We start from the raw sequence: 20,477 nt of genomic DNA, 5'->3' as shown, positions 1-20,477 counted from the left end.
TTTTGTTTGTATGTCTCTGTCTCTTTGTCCGGCTCTGTCATCGTGTTCTCTGCTTCTACATTATGCATCAAGTAATGCTTTTCATCGGCCTAAAGATGAAAATATGGAAGGATTGTGACCTCATTTGAATGACAGACAAGGTCACAATGATGGAAATCTATTTGTGTTCAAGGCCTGTTAGCATTGTGTTGTATTTGTAGCACTTTTGAGTCAACAAATGTTGTCAGTCTCATCATTTTACCCTCATGCATTTTTCCTCTGCAAATATGATATTATGATGAGCAATGGTGACCAAACAACAATGTCCCCTATTGACTTCAATTGTGTGGACACAGAAGAAAGAGTAATATACAGGATTTGAATGACATGAGATAATAAACTACGACAGACTTTCTTTTCTCCTTCTTTCTATTAGGATCCAAAAAATGACCAAAGCAGTGCATATTACTTGATTCATTTCAGTGAATCGGTTAACAAATGGGATAGTGCATGTAGTGATTTTCCTGACAGACATGGTCACTTTGAGCCAACGTTATATGGAAAAAATATTTTGCATTTTATAAATAAACCAAAACACACATAGGTTTGAATGGCACCGGGTGAAATGTTCCTTCAAGAAAGAAAATTATTTCAGTCATTGGTTATTCATCCTCTCGTTGAGCTCATCGTGCAGTGCATGTCAAAGCGGCCCTTTTAAAACGCGGTATTTCGTGACAACAAATGAATGAATGAATACATAATACGGAGAAATTTGCCGGCGCTGAGCCGATGCGACAGAGATGTCTGGAAACAGAATAGAAATGAACCAATTAAAGCGGCTGCCTGCTCCACGGAGCTCAGCTTGAGCGGGAGAATCCATTAGCACGCTGTGAAGTGACTCTGCGGACAAGTTTGACTCTGTTAGGTGCTCAGTTGTTGTGGTCAAGCAGATTTAAAAGCAGTCGATTATCAAGCAGAAATAACATGCGGAGAAGGGATTTCAACAGCCATGCTTTTACAGACCATTTGTCGAATATAATACTTTGCAAAACATGATGTACTTGTTTAAATATTCATCTTATGTTAATGATTAACCATTAGTTGTTCTTTTCAACTCGTTCTCTAGGCATGTTTACTTTTTATTTCCCTGTATAAATAAAAGTAATCCCTGATGTAAATTATTAGGCATGTGATGTATAATTAAAGCATTCGCTCGCCTTCAGTGTTGGTGAAGCTTACGATGTGTTACCATAAATGCAAGCTTAAAAAGACATTCAAGTCCCTGTCCAACTAGTAATTACAAGTTGGAGAATACGTTTTTAACCTAGACCGTAAAAAACAACTTTGTTTCTCACCATAAGAAGTTGGACCGCGACATCTACTGGGATGATGACATTAAACTCCAGCCACTAGGCACATTTGATATATCGTCTTATGTATGTAGACGGCCAAGAGCTTTACATTTATAAAATACTTAACGTTGGACGTATTCTTTGGCGTAACCATCGACGGTTCACATTTCTAAAGTGGAGCAGCTGAGTTCAGTGTTCTGGCGTCATAATCTAACGGGAAGGTTTTGATACCCACACCAGATATAAATAAACCTGATCACATCGCGTCGGATCTTTTATAAAATAACGCAGTATTGGATACGTCTGGATGCCTCGGTGACTGGTTCTGGTATGTCATGTAGCAACAGAGGACAACAAAGCCATAGTAACAAATAATATCTGAGTTTATGGACGTAAATAGAGAAGGATCTCAGAGTCTCGTGATTACAGTCATTTCAACATGACATGAACGCAGTATTATTACAATGGTTGCAAAGCAGCACTGTATAGCTGCACAGTATTTAGAAATATATATTACAATGCAATAGGTTGGAATAACAAAGTCTGATTTATTTGTATGTACCGCAACAGTAAAACATTGCCGTTTACTTTTGGAAGTGCTAATGATGCTTTCTTGTCTAGAAAAGAACATGAAAAGTGTATGTGGATTATCATTTTCAGTTTTTAAATGCCTCTAGATTTCACTAACTGGTCCTTTAAATTACACCCTCCATTTAAACTACATTTCATAGATGATTTCAGCTTTAATAGTCGCACATATTTTGGTATTTATCAAATGTGTGAACCCTGTAGGAAATAAAGAAAAGAAAAAAATCTCAGACTAAAGGCTTGTCCACATCATTGACGTTTAACGCCTCATAACAAAAAAAAGGGGGCCAATGTGAGTGCGCACACTGACGTGCTAAATGCTTGGTGTAAAACAACATTTTTCTACGTTCCCCATTAAAACCTGCCAACCAATGAGATTGGCGCTCTTGTTAATGTGCCTGGAGCTGCTTAAGTTACAGTAAAACACGACTTGGAGGTGCTCAAGCACAAAACGGTCTTGCCGAGCACACATTGACGAAGAGGAAGCAAGATGAATTCTTCTTCTGTGTGACAAGCGAGTGTCAGAAGCATTTTCTGTTTTTCACGAAGCGCCATCTATGTCAGGGTACGCTCACTCGGCTCATCGCCAGTTAAAATCGTTTGGGTATGAACGCGTGCGATTATCGCCCCGGTGTACAAGCTTTTATATCGCTTCAATTTCTTTACACTTAAAAGACTGTCACGTTACGCATTAATGCTTGTGCACAACTGACAGAAAACAAGATGCTCCAAGCGTCATGGCAACAGAAGAGAAGTTCAGAGCAGAGCCAAAGCCTAAAACTAATGCCGAGTTGAAACTTTACCGCTATTCTAATGCTGCCTTACATGCACTGCATTTTCTGAAACGAATGCAAATCGATTTGCCTTAACATTTTGTAATAAGCTGTCAGTCCACATCACACCTGCGCCACAGAGCCCAAGAGCTCCTGACATGTTCTCCTGGTGTCTGTACCAAAAGATGTCCAAAAAGGTTTTACTTTCCATTAGCAGAAATTACATCTCAATTGACTGCTTTAATGTCTTCCATCACATCATAAATCCCCTGGACAATAAACACACAACTGGTAAAGCCCACTCAAACACTCACACACACATATGGCACCCTGCACTCAATCTCTCTCACGATTCTTCATCGCTGACATATTGCCCATCATGTCTGCCTGGCTTTCTGCCTGATCACTCTATCAGGATGTAATTTGAGCGGGCGGTCAAAGCCCGAGTCATTAGCATGAAATATGATGAGGCACCGATTCCCAGCGCACTGTCCGCCAGCAAACTTTACATGTTTCCCTCAAACCTACAGGGTCATTAATAATTCTGTTAAAATGATTCTGGGACAGCTATCATATTTTCCTCCTCTCAAGATGGAAAATGTCATATCCATCGGTGGGATCTGACCTCAATTCGGTACATAAAGAATGCATGTAACTACATTAATGTAAGTTTAAATATGTCATTTATACAAAAAATGTAGTATTGTAGTGATTGGATAACTTAACATTGCTAAGTGCAAAACCCTATAATATTGGACCAATTGTTCAGTTTACTTAATATAAACAAGTTAGTTCAACATGGCTGGTTACCGGTGATTTCCAGTTCCCAGCATTCTTTGCGTCAGACTGTTTTTCAGTAAAAATAAAGACTTTGTTTGTAATTGATGTTCATTCATCTTTGAGATTTAGATGTACTTGTTCTATTTTTTAGTTTAAGGGTTACTATTGTGTCGAAGAGTTGCACATGTGCTTAGGCTGTTGGCGGACAAAGCGCATCCGTGATGTGTATTGCATCCTCCATTGAGCATTAACTGTACTAATGCCAGTACTGAGATGTCTGATATCTGATTTGCTCATTGTGAGTCTATATTAAATTGATGTATGACAACAAAAACTACCATTGAGACGGATAAAGACATTTCTCAAAATATCTGCTTTTGTATTCAACAGAAATACTTCACATCCTTACGAGTGTATTCTCAGAAAGCTCTCCACATGTCAGACTCCCACCGGAGTGGACAAACAGGATGATGGATTAGTTCCTTTCCCTCTCCCCTGCTGTAAACAGAGTAAGTACAGCCTGTTATAATTAAAGAGATAGCAAATCCAGTCTTAATGCCACTGCCAGGCCTCTTTTAAGGTTAGGGCCGTGGCCCTGGGACCCGAAAGGGTCTTAAATATAAAAATAAACCATAAACCAGCCGGCGCACAAGGCCACAAGAAAACAGCAGCGTAGAAATTCCAGCCTAAAAATACACTGACATACAGTACGTCTCTGCAAGAATACAAGTGGAATGCAAAGCAGTGTTCCCAATGGAATTGAAAGAATGTGGATGTGTGGAGCAATGCTTCCATTAGGCCCCGACTGCTGAAATATAACATAAAATGTATGTGGACGTAATCCTGATATTTGGTTGATAATACGTTAATGCTCAAAACATACAATAGTGGAAGTGAAATTGTGAGATCACGTTATTACTTTCTGTACATTTGTGGTGCGAGCGATGGCAGCGTACTGTACTTGAACGTTTGCTTAGGACAATACATTTCTGGGTCAATAGGAGATTACGACAGCGTCTGAATTAGAGCTGCAACTAACGATTATTTTAATAATCGATTAATCTGTCGATTATTTGTTCGATTAATCGATGAATCGGATACAAATTTTTAAAAGCATTCATTTTCAACCCTTTATTGAAAAATAGAACTGACATTGCAAAAAATATTTTAAAAGCTTTATTATTACTTATTATATTATTATTACAGCTGGCTGTGGTTTACATGATGCATTTCCCATCAAGAAGCCTCTCATGGTTTGCTGTTTTTTTCTGGAATTTTTTCGGGTCTCTCTGATGGTCTTTCCTCTACCTCCGCTCTGCTTTTTTAATTTATTTTTTCTCCGCTATGCTGCGCGATCAACTTTTTTTAGTCCTGTGACACACTAGATGCGTGGCGTGAGCGTCTCAGAAGCCTGGCGTGACCGTTTTTAAATCGGCTCCCATGTTAACAGGTTAGAGCTTGCACACTGCCTGCGTGAGACGAGCCGCACGGAAAACGCGTGCATGCTAGGAATTGAATCGACGCCTATTTTTCACGAGACACGCAAGCGTGTTGGAAGCGTTTCCAGGCAAAATAGAATAGGAAAAGATGTTTATATGTAATTTTGTACACGAATACATATTAATGAATGCCATTTTGATGTTTGAAAGCTAATCATCATTTATTTGAACGTATTTTCAAATTGAATTTCATTAAACCAACATCTACACGTTACGGGGTTTACATGTCCACTGTAGAAAACATCAGGACTTAAATCATGTTTATAATGCATTTTTGGAGAAACAACAAGTGAATATTGAAATAAATTATACATTAATATTCCTATTAAGTACGAGATATTATTACTAAAATGTTGCAAATGAATACTCCAATTAACTACTTTTTTCCATAAAATCTTCCTCCAAGAAAATGCTTAGGCTATATCCAATAAAAAGATACATTGCATTGAATGGGAATATTAATTTATGTCCATCTGAAACACATATTGCATAAAGTAAACTCGTGCATCAATTGATTACGTTACAACTTTAATAACATATCTGAGAATCATCTTAATACGAATTGTGGTTCGTATTAAACCCCAAAATGTATTGGTGACTGAATTATTTTTGTTTTTTATGCTCTTAACAATGTGATTAAAAATGGAAAAAAATATGACACACTACAATAACAACGTAGTCTAGTGTGTCATTCTGAGTGACGGTCCAACATCAGGTAATAAAGCTACAAAACATTTGGAAATGTTATTTAAATAAACAGACAGCCTACTTACTCATTTTTCGGATTTTGGAAGGTGTAGGTAATGTGAAAAAAGTTTAAACATGTCGTGAATACAAGACCCTTGTCTGTCGGCGGCCTCCCTCTATGTCACCTTTAGCAGCAGCAGCGCGCCAGCGCCGCGTCAGGCACGGTGCTGGTGTGCAAAGATACAGAAAACACGACGCAGCCGCCACAGAGCTGACACGCAACAGAAACGCCACGCTCACGCCACTCAAACATGTGGCGCACGTTATAGTCGCGCGATACAACGAATCGATAATGAAATTCGTTGCCAACATTTTTAATAATCGATTTTTATCGATTTTATCGATTCGTTGTTGCAGCCCTAGTCTGAATGAGGTCTCAAATAGGTCAACTTTTACAGACACCAGGAGGATGAAAAACAAGGGAGAATCCAGCAATTTTTAAACATAAGCTGTTGTTTTAAAAGAGAACTGTAGGTTCCTGTTTCATGTGCGGTTTTGAACTGTTATTGTGGTTCTTTTGAAAAGTTTCTGTTTTTAGTGTATTTGTACCGAAATAGTTCAATACTTATTTACACTACTGCCATATGAACACATGATAAGATCTCAAATAAAGCCGACTGTAAAGGGACAGTTCACCCAAAAATGAAAATTCTGCCATCGTTGACTCGTCCTCTTGTCATTTTAAACCTGTTTACCTTCTTTCAGTTGCAAAAGAAGATATTTTGAAGAATGCTTGTAACAGAACACCGTGGGTCCCCAAGTGCAAGTCAATGGAGGCCAAAAGTTTTCTGTTACCAACATTATTTGAAATATCTTCTTTGTTCTGCTGAAGCAAGTCAGTTATTGGATGAACTATCGCTTTAAGCCAAGAGCAAAAATGCTTTGTGTATAAGGTTATTCCCTCCTTTAACTAACCTCAATTGACTCTGAATGATGATGGGTTTTCCCAAATCAGATAAGTGATACATTCCTTCAACCTGTACAGAACTTAGCTCCTCTGTATTTTCACTTTCTGTTTGATCTGAGAGCGCTTGAGGGAAATATCAATAACTGAAATTTCAGAAGAGCGACCGCTCATCAGGTGCTCAGTATGGAAACTGTCACATTCCCTTTCTGTAACATGAGAGATTAGCTGCACAAAGTCACTGTGATGGACTTTATTCTGCATTTATTCTGAGGTCGAAAACTAAAACAGGTGATTTATCAATTTGGTTATACACTCTTTTAAAAAAATAACATCATTATCATCCCTGCCAACATAACAGACAGCGGCCACATGAATGTAATAGCCAGCCCTTCAAAAGCATAACATACGAACCTGCTTTCCTTTTCATTTAAAAAGGGAGACCCCAAAGGTACACCCCATTGCTTTACGAGCCACCAAATCAAGACCATGTGAGGTGTTTTTACGACAGAAAATATCAGAGCGACCATAAAAGCCATACACCTGCCGACAAGCACCGGAGGTGTTCTTTCATGTGGTTTATTTAATATGGGAGCGAGTGAACAACAAAGAAAAGGAAGTGAGAGAGAAAAAAGAGAGTGAAGGTGAGAGTGAAATCTCTGCTGGCTGAGACTTCTTTTGACATTTGTAATTATAAAAATATAAATCAAAAACTAGTTCACATGAATTCTACAATAACAGCTGCAAATCTGGGGTTTATTATTATTGAGTTTGTGCTTCATTCTTGAGACTAAAGCGATGTTCCTCTCGTAAAGATACACGGATACAAAGACACAAAGCAATGATGCTATATTACTAGTGAGGGACTCATCTCTCGTCTGTCCTGTCATAAGAAGTCATGGACTTTTATTTAAGAGTCACTTGACCTATCATACAACATTTGGTAAAAAAATGTTGGTCTTTGAATGGATATTGAATCACAAAGTTCCTAAGGATTTTTTTCCAACAATTGTGGTTGAAATGTTCAAGCACAAGTACTCTATGGATATTTATACGTCTTTTTCTAGCTGTCACATCTGTGTCCAATCACTCGCTCCCTTTGAAAGTCAGAGTTCACACAGAGGAAGTAACATCCTTGCTTGTTATTTTCCCATAACCCTTAGCTTGGAAGTCATCATGGCCATCAACCATTGCAAATGTTAGGACTAGATATGGAAACTTATCCTGCCCACAAAAGAGACCATCAATGTTTTTCTACGTGCCAGTACAACCAAAGTATTGTAAAAGACATACCATCGCAAATGACTGTTTATTTGGGTAAAAACTTCCCAACCCGTTCAGCCTCTGGCCAAAGTTCTGGTCAGTTCTCTGAGTGATGAGTACTGTCAGGAATGTCAAGGGTCGAAAGAGACTCGGAATGGCCATCTGGCAGACAGCAGACCCCTAACTGCCCACCCATCTTTGAACAACTCCTTTCCTCTGCATTGAAATACCAAACACATAGGTCATTGCCTTAACATCAGTGTCCTCCCTAAATCCCAGCACCGACAGAATAAGCAATTATAGAGATCTAAAAAATATCTATAAATAAAGAGACAATAGAGGAGAGCGTGCCAGCGTGAGATATCAGTAGCCGGTGAAGTCTCCTAAAATATTTTCTATATTACCTACAGTAACCTTGAACACTCAGCCTGGTAAAGGAGGGAGAGATTATATGTTGAAAAGATGGAACGGGTTTAATGTGACAGAACCGGTCCAAACCGTAAAGCCTGATTCACAGTTTTGGAGGGAACACAAGGCATCTGTTTTGATGGTCTGTTCCTCTCGCCGGCCTCAAAGTTCTTGCCGAGGTTCGGTCGCAAAGTTACTCTCCGGAACGTTCTGTACCAATTATTTCTGCGCAGAGGCGGTTAAACGGATAGGAACAGCTGGGGTGGATTTTTTTTGTCACGGGGGACTGTTATTGTGTGCGCGTGATTTAGGTTCCCGTGTGTTGATACTCCCTACTAATGACAAATGGGGGTCAAAATGAAAAAATCTACAGCTTTTACAAAAACCGTGGCAGACAGCTTAACTGAAGATTTACATGTGTTGAGATGTTATTCTTCACTTATAAACTATCCGTTACAACCACAGGCTGCTTCTTACAGTGCTGGCGTCCCGCCTGGAAGGTGCTCGAGCGATGAAAAGAGAAGGTCTCAAATGACCTGTCATATATTATTTGAAGGAATGTGGTTGAAAATAAGCGGGGTGGAAGGATGGGTGCTGGAATTGCAAGATTGCCGTAGTTTAAATAGTGGGCTGCCTTACCCGGGTCGAAGCATGAAACCAAAACTATGCTGTTGACATCCACAGCATTAACAAAAAAAGTATCATGGTAGTACTGTGGTGTTTTGGATATGTGCCATGAGGGAGGTTTTCCTTTCAAGCTCATAAAAGGGATGAGATGCCCATGTAAATAACACGGTGGTTTATGAATATAGACCACTTTGCAAGGTTTACTAAGGTTATAAATGTTCGGCTATCTGTATTTTGTATAAACGTCTGTGTAGTGTTCGAAACTGAAAAAGGAAATTATTTTCGCTGTTTCGCACCAGCGTTGTTAACATCATCCGAAATGGTCTATTAAACATCAAAGTATTTTATGGTCAGTGAAAACTCGAAAGAAATATGTCCATGCCATATTTGATTTCCAATCAAAAGATTATAATTTTCTTGCATTTAAACATCATTAAAAGACACTAAAGTAGGTTTTGCCTTAAATTATTCTGAACACACAGTGTTAACATGTTTATTTATTTTTTTACATTTGTTTATTTGTACTTCCTATCATTCTCCATAGATTATCTTTACTGTAATACAGTAAAAGATCATTTTTTTATATATTTTTATAATATATAAACATATTAATTATAAAACAAATATATCTGCATTGCAATTATTGTAAATATAGTTTAACTTATACAGCCACATTGTGAAAAATACCTTAAATTCTATAATCTTCTATTCTATAAAACGATTGTATATAATTATTTTTTATGTTTTGTTAATATTAATATTAAAAATTACATCACAGTAAATAAAGCAACCAAAAACGATGTGTTAAATATTGTGTAAAACATTGTTTGTTTCTCATTTTGTGTCATTTTATGTAGACTTTGTGGGACACTTAACGCAACTTGTGAATGTGCTTCTGTCCCAGAAATTACACAGAGATGTGTTCAGATAAGGACAAAACATTTTTGAGTACAAATATCATGAAAATAACCATTACATAACCAATATTTCTATTGATTTTTGGATAAAATACTGCATCACCCACACATGTTCTTGACGTGTAAGATTCTCCCAAAAAGCAATGAAGCATGAACCCATTAACGGTAACACTGTAACATAACAGTGCATTACCCAACAAGACACTAACTAAATAACCTTCATCTCTCTGTATGGTAACTGGTCACTCAGTGATGTCCTGATCTGTGATTATCGTTGGGATTTCCTTTCTGTACATCATGAATCGTTGGCCTCAGCGCACCAGTTCACTCCATTTTTACTTGGCCTTGATCTCTTCCTCTTACTACCATTTGTTCCACATTTGCTGCCACACATTCAAAAACAAGCCTGACTCTCCCACCGACCCAACCCCCTCTTTCTTCCCGCCTCTGCTTCTAAAACGCTTCTTTTATAATATCAAACTTCACATGAAGTAGTGCAGGTTATATAACAGGTGGAACATTCAGGTTTGGAGTTCTCATTAGATAAAAAAAACTAATCTTCACAGACTTTCTTCTTTTTCGGTTGTTCTGCAGGAGCATTTATATGCTTCCTCGATATTAGACTAGACAAATTCTTAAAAGCTGTAAATGAGAGATCATCATTTGTTTAGAATTAAAGGGATACTTCAGCCAAGAAACAAACTTCCCATGTTTTACTCACTCTCAAGGCATCCTGACTGAATATGACTTTCTTCTTGAAGAATAATGTAGTCAGAGTTATAATACCACGTATTATAAGATAGAATGGGAGTGAATTGGGGGCAATTATGGATATTCCTCTTAAACAAACTCATCGATTCTCTTCAGAAGACCTTTGTTAAGACCACGGAGCCGTGTCGAGAAGTTCTTTGAACGATGGAAGCACCAAGCTTTTGGAGCTTCAAAAAACTGCCCCCCATTCACTCCCATTCTACCGCTTGGAAGAAAAAGGATACTTGGAACTCAGACTGCATTATTCTTCAAAAAAAAGCAATATTCAGTTAGGATGCCTTGAGGGTTAGTAAAACATGGAAAATGTTGTTTCTTGGCTGAAGTTTCCCTTTAATGGACAGTATCCTGACCTTTTCATTTTCCGTTTTTCTAAAGAAGCTACTAGGCAATATACTTTTGAACGATCCTAGCAAATGAGTTTCAAAACAGATCTCAACGTCAAATACCAAAATACTCTCCAGCCGTCTATTATCGTCATCTGTTATTTCATTAAAATTTTAGGAGAAAACTACGAGACAAAGTTCAAAAGGTTCAGTGTTGCCTCAGAACCTTATAAACACCAGTACCATTGACACGGTGATGAAAGAGAACAGGCACAATTTACAGCAGTCTGGTCTGATAAAAGACGTTTGGTGTTAATTCAAATCAGCAGCAGGTGGGAGAAGACTGCAGCTCTTTCAGGTCCTGTAAGTGCCATATGGGGGAGGGCTGCTCCATTATATTGATGTCAAACACTGGTATCATTTGGGCAGATTATCCTTCCATACAAGCATAAGGAACCCAAAGAGAGAGACAGAGAGAGTGAGATTAATTCAGAGTTATAGAGTATTGCCCATTCATATAATCACATTGATATGAATTAGCATAATCCTCCACCAGTGCTTTACCATGACCGGGAATTATTTTGGTGAGCAGAAAGCATTAGAAACGGAGACCATTATCATTGTAATAATGCCTGTAGAGCAGTTGCTGTCACAGTGTGTGCATACAAAAACACACTGAAAGACTCTTTACCCCACAGGCTCCCCCATTCAGGAAATTTTGACATTCCATTGAACCTCAAGACTAAAATGTGGAACGGCGAGTTTGTTTGAGACTTTGTTGGAGCGAGTGGCAGTCTGTACCAAAACCAGTGTATGTGATGCTGGCACACAGTCTTTTAAACCCATGTTTTCATGCCAGAGCTTGTACTTTTGTGATTCACAATATGTTTTCAGTGGAGCCCCCAGCTATTGTCCAAGGCTGAACACATTACATTTCCATATTATCAAGCCCTGGCAAGATACCAGCCCATGGTGTTTTTCCATCGCTTACAAACGCTTTCGTCTTTGAATGCCAAGTTAATGTCCTACTCACTTTGTTGGAAAACGACCTCAGAGATGAGCAGAGTTACAACAAATAATAATACAAAATGGATAATGGCCCTAATCGCATACTTATGCCATCCTGTTATGCTCCCGTTATTGATTCGCTTTGACGTACACTTTGAAAGCAAAGAGATGAGATTATGTGGCCTATTCACATTACAGGACCATTATCTTAGACCAAAGTGATGTTATTTTGCAGTCCGGTTTCTTCCAATTGATGGGGAAAATCACCCACAAAATAAAATACTGTCATTGTTTTAGTCACCCTTAAGTTGTTCCAAATCTGTATACATTTCTTTGTTCCGATGACACGGAGAACGTAGGTCGCGCTAACCAAAAATTCTCCGTCAATGACATTTTTACCAGTGACGAAAAAATCTGAAGGCCGTCCATCATAAAAATGCCTGGTCCTTAGCTTTCAATGAGCGGAAAAATGTATCTCGCCGCGTCTTCTCTGTTCAGTGAGCGACAGCGGCAGCACATTCATGACCAAACCGCAGCTGTCATTGGTACTGACTAGACATATGAACATAAACTTTTGTCTGTAATTATAATTTTATATCTGACAACAGAAACAATAGGCTATATAAATAAATATAAAAAGCAACGGCTTTGTCAGTTGCATTAAAATACAGCAAGTTCTGAGACCGAGAGTAAACGTGATGACCTCACGAACACACTAACTACCACGTAACGCCACCTTAAACTAACATGACGGATAATAATAGATTATGATGGATTCTTTACGAGCCTGTCCAAAAAAGTATGGCGCAACCTCTGAGAGAAAGATATTTGGAAGAATGCTTGTGGCCCAACAGTTCTTGGCCACCATTGACTTACCGTAGTAGGAAAGCAAACAGTTCTGGTGTATTTTTGACTACCATTTTCATGTTTTTCTGCTATGGTAGTCAATGGTGGCCAAGAACTGTTTGGTTACAAGCATTCTTTCAAATTGTAATATTTGGGTGAACTGTCAGTTTAAAAGGAAATTGCCTATGTATGCTCATGCTTGTATTGTCTCTACAGTATCTAAAGTATGAGGAAGACCAATGTTAAAAAAACATACAGATATAGGTTGCAAAGGTGTGATCTTTGTGTCCTGTAAATAATCAAAACATGACATCTTTAGCTCAGTAAGCTTCGATGGTAACCACAGGCTAATACTCACTTCTGCATTCAGATGTTTTTGTGTATTTAGCAAACTTTTCCTCTTGTTCCCAACACGTTAATATAACGTCAAATAAAACTTAACAAAAGCATACTCGTGTCGTATGTTATTGCTGTGAGCGGATTTGAAATGATCCAGTGCTGTTTTAAGTAATCCACAGAGAAATTATGTTTCCTGAACTATATGAATGTTTTCATATATCAAATAGTTCATCCTCTGGCTCAAAATATCTGTCAAAGCAAACTAGTGATGGGCACGAGCTCTCGAATACTCGGACGTGACGATCGATGATGAAAACGATAGATTATTTTTTTCTGATTGGTTATGCCGGCATTTCGGGTGGTACCCAGAGATTTGACCGGTTGCGTTGCCTGAGTTTGCGGTCCAGGGTCAAGTCCTGAGCACAGAAGGGCATATTGAAAGCGTGCAGAGATGGTTTCACTTTGATAAACTTGACGAAAATACAGTCAAGTGCAAGATGTGCAGCACCTCTGCTCCGTGGGCGTGTTAAAAACACTCGCCCTGCTCCGCACCAGTATATTTGGACACAAAATGTCAGGTGAGACCACTACTACCAGACAGACAAGTCAGACGAGCATAAAATACTTTAACGTCAGACACTGACAGACAGAAATGCGACAGGGCAGAGATGACGCACGCTTCACCTCATGGTGACATTTCTTTAAAATGTTTACTGTATTTTCAAAAACATTGACAGTGAATCTTTAAAAGTGTTAATGTAATTCTTTACTCAATCTTGTCATAGATTCATCAACATACATTTTTCATATCAGTGTTGCAGTTCAAATCCTTTCGTCACCATGAGGGACACGCCCTGCCCCTCTTATGCCCCGCCCCCAATTAATAAAGTTCTCATTTTTTTCAAACCTGTCCAGTACTCGAATTAAAATATGATCAAAAATGACGACATGTTTTGTGCTCGTCCGTGACGTCAGCAGGCTGCGGCCACCAGTGCAGTTGACTATCACGCACAGCCTCGCTTTCCATCTACATGAAATAACAACTCGAAGAAATTTAATTTTGCGGGTCGCACATGCGCGAGTACTTGTAAAAAAGTCTTGAGCAGTCTCGAAAACTGGTCGCAGTCTGGAGCCCTGGCATATTCGTTCAACAATTCTGAACACCTAAACTACATTTCCAAGGCTCTTGACTCAATTCCAGAAAAGTATTTAATATTGCACAGTCACCCAGCAGACATCACAGCTGCCAACCTCTCATACGCTTCCTGTTCCAAAATCTACTGGCGCGCCAAACTGAAGTACCAGGGCAAGAAAACACACTTGTTCTTTGAAGTCGTGGCTAGGGCTCGATTAGCCAGCCATTGTTTTTCAAGGCCTTTTATTAATATGCCCTCTGTAGATAATGGCACATTTCCTAAAGAAAGAAAAACAGGGAGGGTCGGTTAATAAGAGAAGTCCAGGAGAGGTTATTACAATATCTTTTCAGATCCGGACCCCCACCATCCCCCATCCGCCACCAGATCAGGAAGTTACATCCCCTGGGACAAAGAAATCAAGAGGGCACAAATCATGCAACACACGCTTATGAAGTCGATCGATAAGAATAAACAGCTTTTCTTAGCTGTTTTCTTCGCTCTTGCTCTTTCTGCAACACATCATAAACCCGAGTTCACACATTGCTGGTGATGAACGACACAAACACTGCCGGTGAGTAATAATGCCTCCTCTCGCTTTCTTCTGAAGAGAACACAACAGAAGAACATTTGTAGGGCTCGGTCATGAGCTTCAGCCCACGGGCGCTGTGATCTCGTCATCATTCAACATACACATAAACATTTGTAAGTGTTGAATAGTGGGGTACATTCATATGATTGTACAGTATATTCTAACCCTATTGTCAGTGTGTTTTTTGATTGCTTTTATAAAGGGTCAGGGATTTTTAAAGCTTTTTAAAACCTCACAGCTTCTGATATAAGAAGCAATAACTCAAATCATTCAACATGAAGAAGACAGTTGAGTTTTATAAATATTTACTTTGTCAATTGTAACACAAGTAAAAATAAACAGAATTCTTATATTTACAAACAATTTACACTATCGGTCCAAAGTTATAGAACATTTGAGCGAAATATTAAAAAATGATATCGAAAAATCTCAAAAGCCTAAACTTTTTGATCTGAATGTCTATTCTTAAATGTCTGAAATTAGCTTCATATACAATAATGTAATTGTGCAAACATAAATGTTTTTATTACAAAAATGTTTTTTTTATAAATGACTTGATTTTAATCAATTCTTGGCAAAGAATGACTACACAGAGGATGCTAAAATACAACTAGTTTTTATTTATTTTCATTTGACGTGTTATTTTGTATTTAAAAAATGATCACAACATAATTCCCATAGTTCCCGTGTTATTTCATAATCGAGTCTATTATTCTGAAATATGTCAAATAAATTAATTTTGTAACTTTTGACCGGTAGAATATTTGAGAATCAATGCTGTGAGTTTCACAAACAGGCAGCACGCAAACCCAAAGTTCACCCAAAAATACCTTGTCAAGTATGTCATCATTTACTTGCCCTCGAGTTGTTCCAAACCTATATACATTTCTTTGTTTCTCATTCAGTGAAAATCAAAACAGACCAGATCCAGGTTTGTAGAGCGAAGAAAGACATCATGAAAATCCAAAAAAAGGCTCAAGCACATCACTGATGTCATGAGTTGATATAAGATTATATTTACAGCATGACCACACAGCAGCAAACAATCTTCCCTCTCATAGGTTTTGCTCACATAAAGTTTTTTTTCCAAGTAGTTTTCCCTTATAAACAGGGTCAACTTTTTTTGTAAATTACACCCTAAAATTTGTAATCTGCAGAATCCCACAGAACAGTTTACATTTTAAATGTGTTCAAATAGTCTTTATACTGTAAGAAAACAAAGGCTAGGTTATATGTTTTATTTTTACAAAAGTGCTTGTTACTTAGATTTTAGTTTGTAACAATGAAACTTTTCCGCATGTTCACAACACAACGTAAAGATAACTTCAAATAAAACTTCAGAGAATTTGCTTGTCGTTCGTCCTTGCTGTGAACGGATCTGAAAAGATACAGCAGTATCTTATAACAAATACATTCCCTGAACGTCTCCGCGAATAGTTTAGTTCTCAAATATCACATTGTTCGTCCTCATTAAAATCCGTCACAGTAAACAGTGCATGCCGCAGACTAGTAACACGCTCACATTGTGTGTGTCTACTTGTCAATAACAAGTGCTAGAATCCACAGACGGGTGGTCCCGTGAACTGTACCCGAATCCGCCTAATAAGGGAGGTCTGGGGTGCGGTATATGTGAACTCCAGTACGTTTTGCTGCTGATATGAACGCAATCGTACCAAATCGCAGAAGTGAACCCCTATTAATGACATATTCTTTGGTAAAAATGTGTGCTTGTGTGTGTTTCACTCCCTTTTCTGACTAGCGTGACTGACGTGTTCCAAGCAGAGAGCTGTAGCCTATAGGCTATCTCATTTCTGTTCGCCTTCAGCGTTCTTAAAAGCATTTGCAGTACATTCACAGTCGAAGTGCCGATTTGTACTGAAGCGTTGGAAACTAAACTAACGGTTCAAAAACATAAATGTATAAAAGTGACGCTAGCAACTTTCCTGTAGCTCAGTGCTAAGAGCCTTGTGGGGGATTGCACATACCTATGTGTAAATGTATAGGATAATGCAATGTGAGTCGCTTTATATAAAAGCGTCTGCCAAATGCATAAATGTAAATGTAAATGCAATGTTATGCATCTCCTGTATCGTCGTTGCAAGCGACAGGGTAAGCAGCTGCAGGCTGATGACCCAAAAATAATAATATGAATGCAGTCCAGTGGGTGCAGGGGGAGGGGGGAGCAATCGAACTAGGGTTCGGACCAGGCAATCGAACTAATGTGAAACCGACCTGAGCGCTTATTCCATGCTGCTTTATCGAGCATTGGTACACCGAGTGTGGAAAAAACAGAGAGAAGAGCATGGTGCTGAGCATCCGGGAAGCTGCTTGTGTAACCAGTCACTCGCATTGCTCATGCTTGCTACTAGGGGACCTCGAACCGGGCGTCAGTCCGGTATGGGGGTCGGGCCCGTCTGACATCAGAGCATCTCTTGAGGTTGCGAAGTGCACCTTCCCTGAGACCAGCACAGCTCTCTCTCTCTCTCTAGCCTGCCCTAAACGTGTGGCGCTTCCGTTGGAAACACTTGAAAAACAAGTGAATTTGCATGGTCGCAAAAATATATCACGCAAATTAATATTTTGGTTTTAGGCACGATCTGGAGCCCCGTTCAACAAGTCATATTCTACATGCTAACCTTTCATTTCCCAGCATCACTTTGATAATTTGCTTTAATTAAATTTGTAATGTTTACAAGAAAGTGCCACTTACTTCCTCCGCAGCGCGGGAGCTATTTCTGTTCAAGCAAAGTAAAGTGAGCGCCCGCAGTCAACAAAATAACAATCAAACGTACCCCCCTACTGTCCTGAGAAAATTGCCATTGCCCCCTCTTTTGATAACAGAGCCAGACAAGATCAGACAAGTCCTGATGTTTATAAGACCAGTCCAACGTGACTGATAACAGCGTACACTGTAAACACAAAGCAGAGCGGAGAATCGACATTCCAGGGTAACGTTTGTGGCATCAATATCAAACATCACGTCAGCGTTGTGATATATTGATCACATTCATTTTACCCGAGATGTGCGTTGGGTGATGACTGCACCGTTTTTCGCGTGTCTTTAATGTATTTATGTTGATATCTCATGTTGTGAAATTGTGATTTTTACTGTATTTGTTACTCGGGTTCCACTGTGTAATGTAGTTAGATCTCTGTATTTTATGTGAAAGGAACTTGTACCCTTTACTGCTTTTAGTATTCACTTAGCGCTCTTCCTGTTTTCTCATGACTGTTGAGCAATCTAGAATGCAAAACTGCAGTCTCAGTTATAATTTAACTCCAGGAATCATTTTAGGCCTTGTGGGTTTTCATAACATTTGAATAGCCTCATTTGCATAGCTTACTGATAAAATATGAGAAGTCACATTAGAATTATGTAAGGTGAGAAAAACACAACAGAAGTTAAAGTCTATGCAGCACAGATAAGGGCAGGAATCAATCAATAGCTCTTACACATTATTAAATAACTTTTTCATTTCACTGCTTCTTGTCCTCTCAGTTAGGACTTATTACAAGCTATTACTTGTGACTCAGAGATATGTAACTGATGCTTAGAAAGTCCACTTGAATATAAGAAGCATACTTCCCCCATTTCAAGTAGCATTTCAAGTTGAAGTGTTTAGTTTAATAATGTTTCTTCTAGCTTAATATGCATCTATAAACTAGCCATTTGTATGTTAACTATCCCAAAAATCTAAGCGCTAAGACTGCTTAAAGGTGCAATGTGTGAGATTAAAGAGGACAGAAATGCAATTTAACATACGTACATAACTGTCTTCAGAGGCGTATAAAGACCTTTTACAATGAAGCGTTATGTTCTTAATACCTTAAAAGAAGCCATTTCTATTTCAGGTCCCCTTACATGGAATTTGTCATGTTGTTTCAACAGTAGCCATAACAGACGAACTGTTCTACGCAGCGCATTTCATAAAACATTATCTTCTCCGGCAATGAAAATGAAACCGTAACAACATCTTGTGTCGGCCACCGTAGTGCTTCGAGTAGTGGTCGACTCAGCCGTTGGTTGCAATTCGCAACCTCACCACTTTCACACACACAACCTGGCTTTAATATTGAAATAAATGTGTATGAGCTAACTTGCTAAATATATAAACACAAAAAAACACTACATTTCTATTAAAGCATTTAAAAACAGAAATTGTGACCAGCTTACATGTTTCACATTTTTATATGTGAATATAAATTTACATATACAATATATATATATATATATATGTGTGTGCATAGGATTTAAGTTATTGCAAACCATTGAAATGTTTATTGCAATATGTTTATTACAGGCAACCCTAATATGTCCATGATTGCACATGCACACATCTGTCGCACGTCTTTGAGCAACCGGAGGGTGCGTGTTTTGTCATGAGCTTGCTTTGCTCAAACTGACTTGACAGCCTGTTCCGATTTTGAGTGACACTTTACCTGCATCTTTGCACAAATCTGCCAAGGACAAAACAAATGTTTTTCATATCTCAGTCTGCAAAGTTTTTCTCAGTCCCTGCAGACAACATCAGGTGTGAAACGCTGATGTCTAAGCGGCTCTGAGATCTTTCCGTTTCCTTGACTACAGATGTGCTCGGGTCACTGGCATGACCCGTTGCTGACCTACCTGGATGAATGTTCTCCACTTTCACAGAAGCAATCTTTTCAGTAGTCACAACATTTGGTTCTATTACATGTCTAAACATCACATCTCACCTCTAAACAGCAAGTGAAACACGCTGACTCGCACTAAACATTAAACTTAACAACAATGTACAGAATATCCATTTATGAATTAACGATTATATTTCATTAGAGTATAGTAGCCACATTGTGTCTCAAAAGCCCCATTTGGCAGGATTTAGCACACCCCCGAACCCACAGACGGAGCGAATCCAGTAAAAGCATACCGAGAACAGCTGTAGCAACATCCATGAATCCAATCAGACATTTCTGAAGAGCAAAAACAGGCTTCACAGTTCAGACTAGTTCTCAGATTCAGACCCTTTGAGGCAAACTTTCATCTTTCCTCCCACTTATTCTTTTGACATTTATGAGGGAAAACTCAATGAAGCACCAGAACTGCGGTAACCTATAGATTCTGAATTCAAACGCATTCTTCCTTTGGTTGCTCTCTTTTTGAGAAACAGCCCGACGCTCGGAACAAAGTCCAAATGAAAAATATACACGGCGAACAATCTGCTCTGTGGTTCTCCTCCGAGCATTCCTAAGAGAAACAAACCACAAAATCTGGACGTGGAATCTCAATGCGAAGGTCAGGTGCGGCGGTGCAGATAGAGTCGAGCATGAAGCTGAGCTCATCCAACCAGGAAAGAACATCTCTATAAAAGTGTAAAGCTGACCCCGACCTCAGTCCAACCGTCTTTGTGTCTAGATGATTCTCTGACAAGGGACCGGTGGATTTACGACAATACGCTGTGATCCCACCTGCTGTGTTGTCAGTGTACAGGACCGTCACAATAGGCTTTATTTGTGCCGACACGGGACATTTACAGTCAACTGATATTTATGCAGTTTGCTGACTGGCAGACAGATAACCATCTGCCACATAATCTGCGAAATGACAAGTTAAGAGCCATGTGTGTTTATCACATAGCCTTCGCCCGC

At 38.9% G+C, this 20,477-nt stretch overlaps 1 protein-coding gene across 1 annotated transcript in view; it reads right to left on the bottom strand.

Annotated features, from left to right (window-relative positions):
- pag1 (phosphoprotein membrane anchor with glycosphingolipid microdomains 1) overlaps positions 1-20,477 on the bottom strand; it is a 42,904-nt gene that overhangs the window by 21,732 nt on the left and 695 nt on the right. The gene's annotated exons all lie outside the window — the stretch shown is intronic.

The sequence above is a fragment of the Barbatula barbatula genome (assembly GCF_947034865.1).
Source record: "Barbatula barbatula genome assembly, chromosome: 21".
Lineage (NCBI taxonomy): Eukaryota > Metazoa > Chordata > Actinopteri > Cypriniformes > Nemacheilidae > Barbatula > Barbatula barbatula.
Note: the sequence above shows the minus strand (reverse complement) of the source record. Positions and strands in the feature narration are given on the sequence as shown.